Source organism: Marmota marmota, unplaced genomic scaffold, assembly GCF_001458135.2.
Source record: "Marmota marmota marmota unplaced genomic scaffold, marMar, whole genome shotgun sequence".
NCBI lineage: Eukaryota > Metazoa > Chordata > Mammalia > Rodentia > Sciuridae > Marmota > Marmota marmota.
Genome location: NW_026000142.1, coordinates 10,558,469 through 10,574,781, shown reverse-complemented (window position 1 = coordinate 10,574,781; position 16,313 = coordinate 10,558,469). Strand labels below are relative to the sequence as shown.

The following is a 16,313-nucleotide window of genomic DNA, read 5'->3' as shown; positions in this document are numbered from 1 at the left end:
GCCCCAGGCTCCTTGCCGGAGTGTCCGAAGGGAGGGGTGGGACTGGTCTGTCTCTGGTTGGTTTCAGCTTCCGGTTTGCTATTTCATGAAGGCTTGTTGAGAGACCTCTTCCTAGAGTCCCTGCACCGCTCCTGCTGCGCTGCGCCTCGGAGGCTATCCGCCCTGACGCGGTGGCCGCGTGCAGGCAGCCGACAGTCGCAGTCGCGTGGGCAGCGGCTGGCGGGTCTGGACCTCTGCGCTGCGTGGCGGAGATTCACTCGTCTAGCGCAGACTGTCACCTCCAAAAATCCTTCCAATTCCCGGCCGGTCTCTCTTTAGTGGAATTTTGCTAGGAGTTTCTCAGCAGGTCGAATCTAAGCGTATCCATGCGTCTCTCTGATCCCGTTGTTGAGGAGGTACTGAAAGCGCTGCCTCCCCTCTCGCCGCCATGTTGGATCCCTGTAAAGTGGGGGCATGAGCCTTTACCACTCAGGTTCTTCCTTGCTGATCACGGGTAAGTCTGGAGCCTCTGAAGGAACACCCGGAGGGTCCAAAACCCTAGGTCCACGCCAATAAAAATTTCTAAGATTGTTTCTTTTGATGAGAGAAGGGTGCTAAGAAATTTGTTATAATTTGTAAAATATATTAGTTTTCTTAAAAAATACTTGTCCTAAGTATTCTATACTATTTCATTTCCTAACTCGAAAATTATCTCACTTTCTTGGAGTTAACTTAAATTTGCTTTTTATTTAAAAAATTAATAAATTATCTTAATATTTGCCTGATAACAATTTTATGCATGAAATGATACTAAAAGCTTTATATTAATTTTTGTAAAATTATTTTCTTCAATGTAAAATTAAGAAAATGGCATGCTCAAGATATGGTATAGTGTAATCTGTTTTAGCTCAAGCTGCCATAACAAAAAAAAACTATAACCCAGATGATAAAGTCTGAGATAAGAGTTTTAGCATGATTGGATTCCCGTGAATTCTCTTTTCCTATTTGCAGATGGTTCTCTCGTGTGTTCACATGGCCTTTCCTTGATACATGAGACCTTTCTCTTCTTACAAGGTCACAAATCCTATCAAATTAGAACCCTACCATTGCAACCTCATTTAACATTTAAGAATGCTGCAGATATTCCCCCAGAAACTGTATAAGGCAGAAAATAAAGCCATGACATCTTTAAAGGGCTAAACCTAGAAGGGTAATATTGCCAAAAATATTAGAATTATATTAATTGATTTTTGATGTTCAGTCTGGGATGTAGGAAGTTTGGAAGGCATCACTCCCTTCTGGCAGCAACTAAAAAGATGAACAAACTGAAAAATCAACAACCCAGATACATCAGGGGAATGAATTCCAGAGCAAACTTGTGCCCCTTAATTTGGAGAAACAGACATACACATGGACCATCACAACTGACTTGAACAGAAGCTCATGGATAGAAACCTCCACAGGAGCCAATGCTAAAGTAATTGACAGGAGGTAGAGGCTCAGAGTGGACAAGTGTGAAAGATAAATCTTGGAGGTGTGGGCAGACTTAGGAGGGCCCTGGATCTTTTGTGAATTTCACCCCTAGAAGAGTCATCAGGTCCACACAGTGAACAATGGAGACATCCCCCACCCCACCCCCACCCTCCATGTTTCCAGCAGGAGCAGGCAGAAATATTTTTGAAATCCTGGAAAATATACTGTTCTTGATAAGGTCTGCCATTAAGGGAAACATTTTTTTTTAAACCAGAATATATAAACTATTGCTTTTGTTGTTGTTTTGTTTCTTAAAAATTGTAACTAACCTGGGGGAAGGGAAATACCAAACTCCATCCCACTCTAGTCATTTTGTACAGTATAGGGTGGTGGTCGGGGGAGGAGCACTTGTGATGTTCACAGTCCAGAGTCATGGACTCACTAAAAGACTGAGATGTAATGATAGGACTATGGAATGCCTCCCTCCCTCATGTGGTACCATCACACGCTAAAGACTAATTTACTGCAGTTCTCTATGCAGCACATTTTGCTTCACAATCAAGTCGAAAAATTATAAGGGACGCTGACATACAAAAACACATAGCTTGAAGATGCATGGAAAATATCAGATCTAGATTCAAATAAGGTAAGGATATTATAATTATGAGACGCTGGAATGTAAAACAATTTGGAGGTGGTTTTAAGATGGCAGAACATAGAAGGTTGCTTTCTTGGCTATTCCATGGCATGAAACCAAGAAAGCAGACAGACAGCTTCTTGGCAAAGTGGGTGAACAAAATAAAGGGGGGGATTTTCTGGAATTTAATACTAAGCCCTCAAAGCAGATCAGGGACTCAAGAGGTTGGATATAAATAAGGAAGAAATCCATATTGCCACAGCAGATGTCATGGCCAGAGGCACCACCCAGAGTGGTCCCTTCATGCGCAAAGCAGAGGGAAAAGGAAATTAAAAGAACCCACATTTTTAGGAAGCCTGAAGGGTGTCCATGTATGAAGAGTTTAGAGATCAAAGACACTGCATGACTAAACCGAAAGGTGTACTGCACAGTATCCTTGTATGGATCCTTGTATGGAAAAGATGTTGCATCCCTCCCAGAGGCATGTGGAGGATAGAGGAAGAAACAATTCCGCAACTGAGGTGTGGGGTTCGGCAGCTGAAGGAGCCAATTCCTGGAAAACCAGAGGTTGACCCGAAATACAGGCCTGGCAAACCCATATGGCATGACATATAGTATGCCTAAGTGAGCCAGAAAAAATCAAACATGGGAAGAGATTTACACAGGGGACAACTGGTCATGGAAACCCACCAGGCTCTCCTCCTCCCACCTCCAATCTAGCTGATTACAGGACCAGCCGGGAGAAATATGCCTGGCCACGAATTCAGAAGGGCAGGGGTGGAGATTGAATTTGAAGACTGAACCTGAGACCAGAAAATGTATGGTCCACAGATTAAGAAGTGGACTAAGAATTGGATCCTGCACCACATGAGTGGAACTCAGGGGAGATCCCTAGGGTATCGTCTTCCAGCATTGGCTGGCAAATTGCTGGGCCTTGAAGGTGCGTTAATTTAAAATCTCCAGACAAACTTGAATTCAGAGAAGAGACTGGATCCTGCCTAAGTCTAAACCTCACCTCTAGAAGTTCTATCTTCAGTATTACCTTTCTCATATTAGCAATCCTACCCTGAGGGTGGAGCAAGAACAATACTCCAGACAACCTCACCTAAGACCGCTGAGAGGGAAACTGAGAGTCTTTTGAACTTCAACAGAAATAAATTTTTAACTTTTCATAGAGATTTTTTTTTTCTTTTCTCTGTTTAATTGTGACTTTAATGTTCAGGGACATTTACGAATATTTAGCATTTTCAAAAAAGTTATGTTTTATGGATCAGTTTTTTGAGAACTAGGATGTTTGACTAGTGTATTTGAGATTGGTTTTATATCCTTTTATTTTTTATAATTTTAATTTCTAAAATTTTTATTCTCTTTGTTTTTTCTCCTATTTTCTGCTTCCATTGATTCTCTTTCTTGCTTTTCTTTTGCTAAAATTCTCTATCAATCTCTATTTCATTCTTCCTTTAATTTTTTACTTTAATCTTCTCTCCTACTCTCTCATATTTCATCATATCCTACATCACTTCAATTCTCTCCCTGTCCACAATTCAAAATTGTAAACCCTTTTGCAAATTTACAGTTTTTCTTGTAGACAATAAATAATCATACCATTTCTGTTTATTGTGACAACATTGTAGACACCATAGCAGGGAATATTCTGTTTAATTCTGCATATTGTTTGCATGGGTTGTTGTTATTATTTGTCTCCCCATAAATGGTGAGTTACTGGAAACCTTCAAGGACACTATAAGTCTACTGGGTAGAAACTGCACTGCCTTAGATACATACTGCTTGATGGGTACACACACAAACAATATGAAAAATCAAAGGAACAAATCACCCCAAACAAACCAAGATCCTCCAATAAAAGAATCCAATGACACCATAGTGAAAGAAATGTCAGAGAAAAAGGTTAGAATGTACATAGTTAAACTAATCTGTAAGAAAAAGGATGATTTAAGGAGTCACATCAGAGAGAAAATATAGGAAGTGAAAGCTCACTTCAATAAAGAGATAAAGATTCTGAAAAAAGAAATCAAACAGAAATCCTTGAAATGAAAGAATCAATAAACCAACAAAAATTCAATGGAAACCATGACCAATAGCCTAGATCATCTGAAGTACAGAATTTCAGGCAATGAAGGCAAAGTATATAATTTGAAAATGAAGTTGACTATGGAGAAAAGATGGTAAGAGGAACAGAACTTCCAAGAAATGTGGGATAACCTGAAAAGATCAAATTTAAGATTTCTTTTGGGGGGGGGGATAGATGAAGGCTCATAGATACAAACCAAAAAAAATGCACAGTCTTTTTAATGAAATGATATCAGAAAATTTCCCTAACCTAAAGAATGAAATGAAAAATCAAATGCAGGAGGCTTATATGAACAAAATATGCAAAATTACAACAGATCCACAACAACACACATTATTATGAAAATGCCTAACATATTGAATAAGGATACAATTTTAAAGGCTGCCATAAAAACATGACAGGTTACCTTTAGAGGGAAACCAATACAGATCTCACCTAATATCCCAACCCACACCCTCAAAGCTAGGAGGAGTTCTTGGAATAATATATATAAGCTCTTAAAAAAATTGATGCCAATCAAGAGTACCAAGCAAAATTAAGCTTCATAATTGACAACAAAATAAAAACTTTCTATGAAAAACAAAAGTTAAAAGCATTCACAACTTCAAAGCCTGCACTATAAAGCATACTCAGTAAAATTTTTCATGATGAAGAAATGAGAATTAAAACTGAAAACCAGCAAAGAAAGGAACCATATTAGAAGAACAGTCAATCAAAGGAGAAACTAATTCAAACTAAAAACCATAAATAAGTAAAATGACCTGGAATAAAAGTCATTTCTCAATAATAACATTGGATGTCAATGCCTTCAACTCACCAATCAAAACACAGACTTGCTGAGAGCCATAGCCAAGTAGGAATGACGCATGGCAATTTCCTTGTCAGCCTACCCAATGTTGCTTAGAGGGAGGACTCTCCATTGTGGAAATGGGCTTGCCTTGGACCCAGGTCATTTGCAGTGACATTGCATGAATGTTTGAGAAAGGTGACCCTGCTCAAGGACCAGGGAGGATCCAGGTTTAGGGTGGTTCCTGCTGGGAATAGGGCGGTTCCAGGTTTAAGGTGGATCCTGCTGGGAATAGGGCATATCCTGCTGCCTCAGGCACCCGCTCCTTGAGTTCCCATTGAGTTCTCGCGGGATTCAGAGAGTATTTGGTATGCAGAGCCCAGTGGAGTGTGTGGATTTTTCCCAGAATGTGCGTGTAGAGTGCTGGTGGGAGTTTGGGAATAAAGAATTGCTGTTTGAATCTACAAGGAAGTGTGGTGGCCCGGTTATTTTGTGCCCAGCCAGACTGCGGCATTAATTCTCCCCCCTTCTGATTAATTAAGCAACAAGCAATGTGGCTTAGGGACTGTGCCTGTTAAGTTGTCCAATTCAACATATAGTCCTTACCCGTCATCAGATGATCTGACCTCTAGGCGTCAGCCTCGTGTCTTAGGTTGGTACCACTGCAATTGGATCATATCCGTCACTGACTACTGGTCCAGCATACAGCCATACTTGTGGATAGGCCTATGCACCATTGGGGGGGTGAGGTTCTTTGCCTCACCTCTGTTGGCCCCCAAATTTTAGACCATCACTAGCAGAAGGGAGGAGGATACAGAAATGCCACGGCACCAAGCCAATTGACGGCTCCTTTGGAAAAATTGTATCACTGGTGACACCATCAGCAAAGATATGCCAGCACTACCACAATTTGCTGCACCAACAGATAGTTCACAATGCATACCAGTGATACATAGTCCAGGCAAGTTCTGCAAGCAGTTCAAAGTGGAGGAATCTATCAATATGTCCATTTCCTCCCAAAGTAAATCGACTCCTTGATTGAACATTACTTGTTGAGTTATTATTCATTGATGCATCAGTTTATACAATTTACTGTGATAGCTATCAAAGAAGCTGTAGTTTGGTTTTATCTTTGTCTTCACTGGCACTAGGATGAAGATAGGAATTCTGGCAATGATGCTAAAAAGAAATTATGTAACAATTACATTATCCTGAACAGGATTATTAAATATAATGAAAAGGAAAGGTGAAAGTAAACAAACAGATCTGTTAACCACCTTTAAAAACAATCCTTAACAGCTGTTTACCTAATTTAAATTAAACCATTTAAATCACGTGAATAAAAAAAATTTGGATCCATTTTTTCATGAGCACTCCTCATATATGAAATATGGACATACGTACATACAGACATAAAACACAAAACACAAGAGTGCACACAAACGTACAACACATAAATCAATAGTAAAGGCCTTGTAGCTTTACACAGGCGAAATTTCCATTGCAATGTTTAAAAACTCCACAGTCAAAAAATAAAACTGATCAGAAAAACATTAACCTAGGTTTGTATGAGCTCAAAAAATAAAATAGAACTTTATGATGTGGAAAAATGCAATAATAAAATAGATATTGAAAAAAGCATCCTGGTTAATCACTGTCACAGATGTAAGAATAGCCAAGCTGCAGCTCTGGATATCAGCTGTTATGGATTTGAGTCAAATCATCTTCTTTTTGGTCTGTAGAAATCGCTTTGGTTAGTCTCTCTGGAATTCAAATTGGCTGCTGTTCTCCCTGTGGAAACACACAAACAGAACCCTGACTCCAGACAATCACTGGGTCAGGACCTTTCCATTGTCCTGTTAGAATATCCTTCCAAAGTACCTTAGGCTTATGTACATTTTTTTGGACACATATGACTTTCAGCAGCACTGAGCCTTGATGAATCCAAATTTAAAAAGTTTAGAGTAAAATGGGTTATTTTAAGTTTATCTTTGGGGGATATATACCCCTTTCCAATTCCCTCTTTTTGCTTTAATAAGTACATTTTAATAGTTTGATGAGCTCTTTTAACTATGCCTTATCCATGTGGATTGTATGGGATTCCTGTTAAGTAAAACATTAACTGATTTTTCTTCAGGGATGATGTTCCAAAATATCCTATATGCATCCTTTGGAAATTTAAAGATCCTTTTAAATTTAAGTCTTCCAAAAGCATTTTACCTTAGTTTTTAGAATTAATTTAGTCCTTTTAATTTTTTGATGTGGTTTTAAACCAATTTCCTTCTAGTTTAATGTTTTCTAAATTGGCTCTTGTCTATAAATTTTAACACCTTCATCTGAGACTTCTAATTTCTGCACCAGCAGAAATTAAAGTTGATGGACTTTTTGAAAAAATTACTAATAATCTCCTTGTTCTTCTATTTTATCCAGTATTTGACTGTAAACTTCTCTCTTGTAACTTTTTCTATCTTGAATGTCTGTATCTAATAGTTGTCTTAGCTTTTTGTATTTTTTATCTGAAATACCTTTATTTGACATTTTTAACCATTTTTTATCTTGTTTCTATCTTCTAGTTTTATTCTAAGGTTTGTATATTTATCCTTAGTTGTTTTTTTTCCTCCTAGTTTTTTTTTCTTCCTATTTTGTGGGTTTAAAATTTTTGTCTTCCTACATCTTTTTTATCTTCCTACATCTTTTCTATCTTTTTTTCACCTTCCTGTACTTCTGTCTTTAAAGTTTTTCACTTCAAATTTCTAATATTCTTTCTCCAAATTGCTTTTATCCTATTATCTTCCCATTTTTATGTTTTTTTTAAAGTATACCCCTTTCACCACCTACAGCTTCACTCTTTTAAACGAGGCTTAGATTTTGTTTAAATCGCTTCAATGTTAGTTTACATGGCTGCCCTTCAACCAAAGGCATTTTTTTTTTACTCCATTAAGAAGCTTTGTCTCGATATGCCATGTACAAATACCTTTTTCTTCTTTCTTCCTTTCTCAAGCTTTTAAAGTAAGTCTAGTTTCCTAAAAATCTTTTAAAATGGCATTTTACAACTTTTTACTTTATCACAGAGATTATCTCATCTAGAAACATTTCTCTCTTTTTTAACCTTTATATTAAAATATATTTCCACATCTTGAATCTTTTTATATCTCTTTTGTAGCCATTAACCCTTTTTAAAAATTTCATTGTGAAACAACCCTTATAAAATTTCTGAATTTAGATAAATTACTCTAAATATTTTCATTTTTTTAATGGTACTATAATACTATAATTGAAACCCAACTGAAACTTCTTATACTCTTTATATATAAATTACACCTGATAGAATCTTAACTCTTAGAAACCTTGTTTCAGCAAAGACACAGACACAAAGCAATATTAAACATTTTTCCATTCACCAATTTATGAAAACACACATAATGTTTAAATATATTACCTTATGGAACTTAATAAGTAAAGAACACTTGATTTTATATTTAGTGGTTGATATTTAAACACTTTAGCTTTGTAAATTAATCAGATGTCTGTAAAAACCAAGATCTTAGACAAATGTAGTAAACAGAACTAGCCATCTCTTTCTTGTTGAAGAAAAATCCTTCTACAGGATACCATGATGGTCCCATTGATATACTTAATAACTCGTCTTTAAAAAGCCATGGGCTACATTTCTGTATTGTATCAACATATGTCCTAACTGTTCTTGGTCTTACTGGGGTGCCTCCTTCCTCTAACAATTTCTCTTCCTCGGAGGCGAACAACTTCAAACTTTGAGTCAACCATTTTCCCCAGTTTGCCTAAGAAAGTTCTAGGAACAGGCAACTTGAAATAAAAACAAAATAAATCAAAACAAGAACACATTTTTTTTTGAAATGGTCACCCATTCTCTTGCCTTCCCTCAGGGGCAAGCAATTTCACTTACCTCCAAGTTTGAAGCGTTCCCCGCACAGGCCGCCAAATGCTGCAGTCTGGCTGGGCACAAAATAACCAGGCCACCACACTTCCTTGTAGATCAAACAGCAATTCTTTATTCCCGAACTCCCACCAGCACTCTACACGCACATTCTGGGAAAAATCCACACACTCCACTGGGCTCTGCATACCAAATACTCTCTGAATCCCGCGAGAACTCAATGGGAACTCAAGGAGCGGGTGCCTGAGGCAGCAGGATATGCCCTATTCCTAGCAGGATCCACCTTAAACCTGGAACCGCCCTATTCCCAGCAGGAACCACCCTAAACCTGGATCCTCCCTGGTCCTTGAGCAGGGTCACCTTTCTCAAACATTCATGCAATGTCACTGCAAATGACCTGGGTCCAAGGCAAGCCCATTTCCACAATGGAGAGTCCTCCCTCTAAGCAACATTGGGTAGGCTGACAAGGAAATTGCCATGCGTCATTCCTACTTGGCTATGGCTCTCAGCACAGACTGGGAGATTGGATTAAAAATCAAGACCCAATAATATGCTGTCTTCAAGAGACTCACTTTATAGGTAAATACATCCAAACTGAAGGTGACAGGTTAAGAAAAACATATCATTCATATGATCTTGTAAACAAGCAGGAATTTCTATCTTCGTGTCAGATGAAGTGGACTTCAAGCCAAATTACTCAGAAGGGACAAACAAGGCCATCTCATATTTTTAAAGGGAATTATACATCAAGGAAACATAACAATTATGAATATTTACGTCCCAAACAATGGAGGATCTATGTACATCAAATAAAACCTTCTCAATTTCAAGAATCGTATAGATCACAACACAATAATACCTTGTAATTTTAACAGACTTCTCTTACCACTGGATAGGTCCTGCAAACAAATACTACCTAAAGAAACTATAGAACTAAAAAAAAATACAGTTAATAATTTTGACTAAACATGCATATATAGAATATTTCATCCATCAATGACTGAATATACTTTCTTCTCAGCAGCATATGGATACTTCTATAAAATAAATAATTATTTTTGCATGTAATAGTTTTTGCATTTTCATCAAATACTAGTTAAGCATATTTATTTGAGGCAAGTTCAAGGGTCTCTTTTTTTCCTTGACAATAGACCATATCTTAGGACATAAAGCAAATCTTAGCAAATACAAAAAACAAAGCAGGTGGGGAGGAAGAGAGAAATAATTCCTTGTATTCTATCAGATCATAAAGGAAAGAAATTGGAAATCAACAATAAAAAATAGAAGTTACTGTAACACCTGGAACCTAAAAAATATGCTATTGGACAACCAATAGATGGCAGAAAAAATCAGGATTAAAATTAAAAAAAAATACTTAAAGGTAAATGAAAATTATGATACAACATATCAAAATCTATGGGACACTATGAATACAATTTTAAGAGGAAAGTTCAATGCATTGAGCTCATTCATTAAAAGATAGAAATTCTGTCACCAAATAAATAACCTAACATACCTTATTTTTTAGTCTTATTTTCCTCTTTCAGTTTTCATTTTAGTTATGATAGCTCCTTTGTCTTTCTAAATAAACTTTAGAATAATTCTGTCTTATATTTTAAATTTGTGAGTTACTTTGTGGAAAATTACACACCTTCACTGTAATGAATCTTCCAACCCAAGAACATGCTATTTATCTATATTTAAATGTTTATGAATCTTTTCTCACAATTGCATATGTATCAATATACAAGACCTTGTGTGCATTGTTAGATTTATACCTACATATTTAATTTTTGAGTGATCATGAATGGTATTATATGTTTAATTTTGTGGCTAAATAATTATTGTTGGCATATGGACATAGAGGGGTTTCCCTTTGTTTGGTCAATATGTTTATACTATAGCCTGCAAATGCAATGAATTCACTTACTAGTTCTACTCGTATTTTTCTAGATTATTTGTATTTTCTATATAGATAACCATGTTATTTGCAAATAGGAAGAACTTCATTTCTTCATCTAACCTGGATACCTTATTGCACTAGTTAGAACTTTAAACATATATTGAATAGCAGTGATTAAAGTGGACATCATTGTTTTGTTTTAGATCTCAGAGGGAAAGTGTACACCTGTTCATCATTAAATATAATGTTTGTTGTATGTTTGTATATCCTTATTTTAATTGAAAATGGAACAGATATTTGTGGCATAAAGCCTTGTTTTGAAACAGAGGTACATTGTGCAAGAGTTAAAGCCAGCTAATCACATAATCTATAAAAGTGAACTACATCTGTTGGTGGATGCTGTTGTTGAATACCTCAATATTCTTGCTGATTCTCTGTTTTTTTTCTATTAATAATAGGGAGAGTAAAAGAAGAAAGTCACAAAAGTTAGATGCAGTATGATTCTGTTTATATGATAATCCCACAGAGATAAGCACAGACCAGGGATTCCCAGAGACTTGGAGGTGAAGGAAGATGTTACTACAGAAAGATTTCTTGAGTAATATTTTGGGTGCTGAAACTGTTCTGTATCCTTATTTTGATGGTGAATACACATACATACACCTGTGTTACACCAAAAATAAGTAAAACTCATTTGCACTAGTTTTTAAAATATAAAATTAAAAAATTAAAGTAAAAGGACAAATAGTTACCTGGAAAATAAACACATGATACGTTAACATTTAAATAATTCAATATAAATATTCATAAATAGACAAACAATAATAATGAATAATTTACAAAGGAAATACAGATGGCCAAATAACATCCAGAAAACAATTAAAATAACTACTCTAAATATGTATATGAATAATTAAAATAAGAGAAATAATTTTTATAACATTTAAGAATGGCAATATTTTTATTCTTTTCATATATGTTTTTTATTAAAAAAATACAAAAAGGTTAAAAAAAAAAAAAACAAGAATCCTCAAGGATATAGGTACCAGACAGGCCAGAGGATAGCTAGAAAAGAAAGCCTTAGGATCATTCGAGATTTAATACCTGATTTTAAAAGGTGTACCTCACATATACAGCTTAGTTTTCCATTGACCCAGCTTCCTCTGTTCCACCAACTACAAACATGGCACAGCTAGCTGTCTTGCATTGCAAGGCCTCAGCTAGAGGAGCCCATGTACACATTGGTCATTGTAACAGTGCTCTTGACCAACTAGAAGGAGCTTCACCTGCATTACGGTCTCATTCCAGGTCCATGCCTCATATCCTTCACTGTGTTTGATATGGTTTCACCCCTTGAAAATATTGTTACTTCACCATAAAGTCTTATGTTTAGTAAATCGTTCTCTGCCCCACCTTTCACATGTAGCTGAAAAATAACCAGTTAAGGAGAGAACATTGAACATTGTGAACTTTATACTCTGCAGAATTATTACCCATTAAATGTTCATCAGCTAAAGGTCACTAAATTTATATACAAAAGAAATTACATATTGAATACTACCGAAACATAGTAAAGACTGAAGTTTGTCCATTTCTGCTCAGGAAGTCTCTTCACTCCTAAGCTTCACATAGAATGTTGTCTTTTGGGTGCCAGTGTACTATTACTATTTCTCCTCCTTTTGATCTTTTTGTTTCCCTGTGCCAGAATTTCCAGAGCCTTCTCACTCAGATGCCATCTTTTTGTATTCCATTTTAGAGAGCTTAAAGGATGCTTGCTGAAGGAAGGACACTGCCTGCCTAATGCTTTCTTTGTTTCTCTGTCTAATCAAGCCCAGGAACCCCCTCATTTTGGAAATCTCTTTTTTAAGCTTGTTGCACTTATCAGCAGGTGATTGATCCTTGAATTCTTCCATATTGGATTCTGTGTCATGAAATGATTCCTTCAGACAAACTAACAGCTTCAACTCATTCCTTCTTTTGCCAGTGTTCTTCAGTATACTTCTCTGCATTTTTAGCCATATTTTCAATATCATCTTTGCTTAATCCACCAGAAGACTAGATTACAATCTGCTGCTCATGTCTGATGTCCTTATCTTTTGTAGAAACATGGAAGACTCTATTAGCATCCATGTCAAATGTACCTTCAATCTGAGGAACTCCACAAGGGGGGATTCGAATCAAAGTAAACTAAGCAGTTTGTTGTGTCCAGCTGTCTCTCATCTTGAGATATTTTCATCTCCACTTCAGTCTGCCCAGCAGCAGCAGTAGAAAGCACTGGGTTCTTTTTCTTTGGATAGTGCTCCTGTTCATAAGTTTGGTAAGGTGCTTTCTAGAGTTTCAATACTCAGAGATAGAAAAGTGACATCCAGGAGAAGCACATCTGTGATATCACCAACCAATGAACCTCCCCAAATGACAGCTCTAATGACCACAAACTCATCAGGATTGCCAAATTTACTTGGGGCTTGGCCAAAAAGATCTTGCACAGTTTGTAAAACTGTGGGCATCCTAATCCTGCCACCAACAGGAAACAGTTCTCCTCTGTTGTTCTGGCTGATTTCTGCATCCTGCATACCTTTTGACATGGAGTAATGATCCTCTTGATTAAATCAGTGATAATCCCCTAAAATTGACTCTTCGTCAGCTTCATATTCAAATGCTTGGATCCAGAAGCATCTATTGTTATATACAGCAAGTTTATGTCAGTCTGCACAGATGAGGAGAGTTCACATTTAGCTTCTTGTACCCTTTGAAGTGCTATGCTGTCTTGTTCAAATCAACCCCTGTCTCTCTCTTGAGCTCCTTCACAGTGTGTTCTAAAAAGTCTTTACCACCTAAGAAAGTGTCCCCATTGGAGCATTTCACCTCAAATATCCCTTTCTGAATTTCCAGGATAGAAATATCAAAAGTTCCACCACCTAAATCTTACACAGCAAAATTTTGTCTTCATAATTTTATTAATCACCCATTAAGTTTAGTTATCTGGCCAGCATCCTTAGTGGCCTGTCTCTGTAAGTCATTAAAATAAGCAGCTACTCTAATCACAACATTTTTGCTGTGTAGCCCAAGTAATTACCTGCAGTTTCTTTCATTTTTATCAACACAAATGCTCCGATCTGACTTGGAGAATAGAGTTTTCCATGAGTCTCAACCCAGGTGTCACAGTTGGAGGTAAAGACAATTTTGAAGGGAACATTTCTAATGTCTTTCTGTACTTCAGGGTCATCATAGCTCTGGCCAGTGAGAAACTTGGTGGCATAGAACATATTGTTTGTGTGGGTGATAGCCTGTTTCTTTTCTGGCATGTCAAAGAGTTATTCATCATCTGCTGTAAAGGAAACAACAGAAGGGAAGGCTCTGGATACTTCAGCATTTCCCAGCACTTTTGGTTGTTTGCCCTCTACAACCAACCCACAGAAGATGGCAGTACCCAAATCAATGCCAAAAACTGCACCCTTGATTGCTTCTTTTGAAAAATTCCTCCTTGAAACAAACCAAAAAGCCTCATGGCTAAGACCAGTCCAGCTATCCTGGTGGCCGGCAGTTGTGAGGAGGACACCAGAGGCAGCAGTGCCCACAAGATGGATTGTGGAACCTCAGTTGGCACTTATCATAGCCTCTAGACCCAGGGAGCAAGAGGCAGAAAAGGTGCCCTTGGCCCCTGGAGAAGCACAGCAGAGCACTGCTGGCACTTCTGGGACCCTCCAATGTAGAGTGCTGGGACAGGGACCTAGAATGGCAATCACTTATGAAGGATCAAGGATGTGAAGAAGTGAGTTTGATAGTGCACTTTTTGTGGAAACATAAGGAAATACACATCAAAAATGTAAATATACAGTTTCTTTAACCTAGTTTTATACAAATTCGTCATAAGAAGAGTTGGATTACTTTGGAAAGTCATATCTAGAAGAAGGCTGACTGTAATATTATTTATAATAGGAAAAATTCAGAAACATCCTAAATTATTCATCAATACAAGATGGTAAACAACATAGTTAAGTGCAATAAAGTCCTATGAATCATTAAAAAAAAATTGGAAGGTATGTTCTTTACATATACACACAAATATGCATATAAATTTGTATGTATGTACACACATATGCATTTACAAGTACAAATAACTATGAATACTTTGTTAAACTTGAAAAATGAAGGACAAAATTAGCATGTATGTATTTATAGATGGTTTATATGCCCCACTTTCCCCCAAACCCCTAGAATCTTATGGATGTTTTTAACATTGTGTGAAGTCTGCTACTGTTCTTTTTACCTATTCTTAGCCCATTCTCTTTCTTCAGAGGAGACATTAGTTAAAATCCTTGGATTCTTAGGGTTTAGAGAGAAGCTAAAGGGTCACTGTGGTTTTCAGAGGGCTGTTTTCATCCAAGAAATTGTGGTTAATATATCATTAGCCATTAGGGGGATGAGACATAAAATGTAGGGTGGGTGAGTGTTATTATTTTAGCAGATTTGTTAGGGATTTATTTTCTCACAATAAAATGCACTTGTTTTAAACAGTTTAATGAGTTTTGGCAAAATGTGTAGAGCACTGAACCTTCCACCAAATCAAAATATAAATATTGCTCCTCGTGTCACTTTCAAGTTCATCTCTTCCCTATCCCAGTTCCAGGCTTCACTGACCCGCATTCTGTCTCTGTAGTTCTGATTTTTTTCCCCTTAGGGTTTCTATAACTGGAATCAAACAGTATGTAGTCTTTGGCTTTCTTTTTTTTTTTTCACTCAGCATAACATTTTAAAACTTCATCCATGTTCCATATATTCATCTTGTACCTTTATATTTCTTAATGATGTTATTTTTAAAAACAGACACAATTTGTTTTACTTGTTGGCATTTGAATTGATTTCTGTTTAGGGCTCTTCTGTATATTGTTCCAGCAAAAAAAGAAAAAAAGAAAAAAGAAAGAAAAATTGCTTTTCAAAGCCTTGTGTGGATATGTTTCCATGTTTTATGGATAAGGACTAGGCCATATGGCACATGTAAATTTCCTAGTCTCCTTTCCAGCCCTGAGTACATTTGGAAAATTTCACTTGGTCAAAGTGTCCTCTGAAACCACACTTGAAGCTGACTTCCTTTCAAAGGTAGACATCTCTTTTTTTCTACCTGCTTTTCATCAGACTCCATGTAGTCTGCTAGAATCACATGTAGCTTATAGACAGCCAGGGCTCTGAGTGTCTATAAGAAAACACTTCGTATTTACATTTTTAGAGGCTTCTTATTTAGATTTTCAGATCTCAGACCTTCTGTGGCTGTTTTGCGTGCAAGGTTTTCTTCCTAAATATCCAGCTGGTCTACCATTTCCTTGTACTCTTAACATCTGTGACTTCGAGCTGCTGAAACGGGTTCTTCATCTCTTGGTTTGAGAAGATGGAGTGGTTTGTGAAGTGTACAAGTAAAGTAAACAACTCACTCCTTTTAATACAGCTCTTTAAAAGTTAGCTTTTTTTCAGTATTTTGCATGACTTTCATAGTTTTCAGTGACTCCAAGTAGTTATTTTTCATAATCTTGT

At 36.8% G+C, this 16,313-nt stretch overlaps 1 pseudogene; it reads right to left on the bottom strand.

Annotated features, from left to right (window-relative positions):
- Positions 1–12,448: 12,448 nt before the first annotated feature.
- Positions 12,449–14,398, bottom strand: LOC107144598 (annotated as a pseudogene).
- Between the last annotated feature and the right edge of the window lie 1,915 nt (positions 14,399–16,313).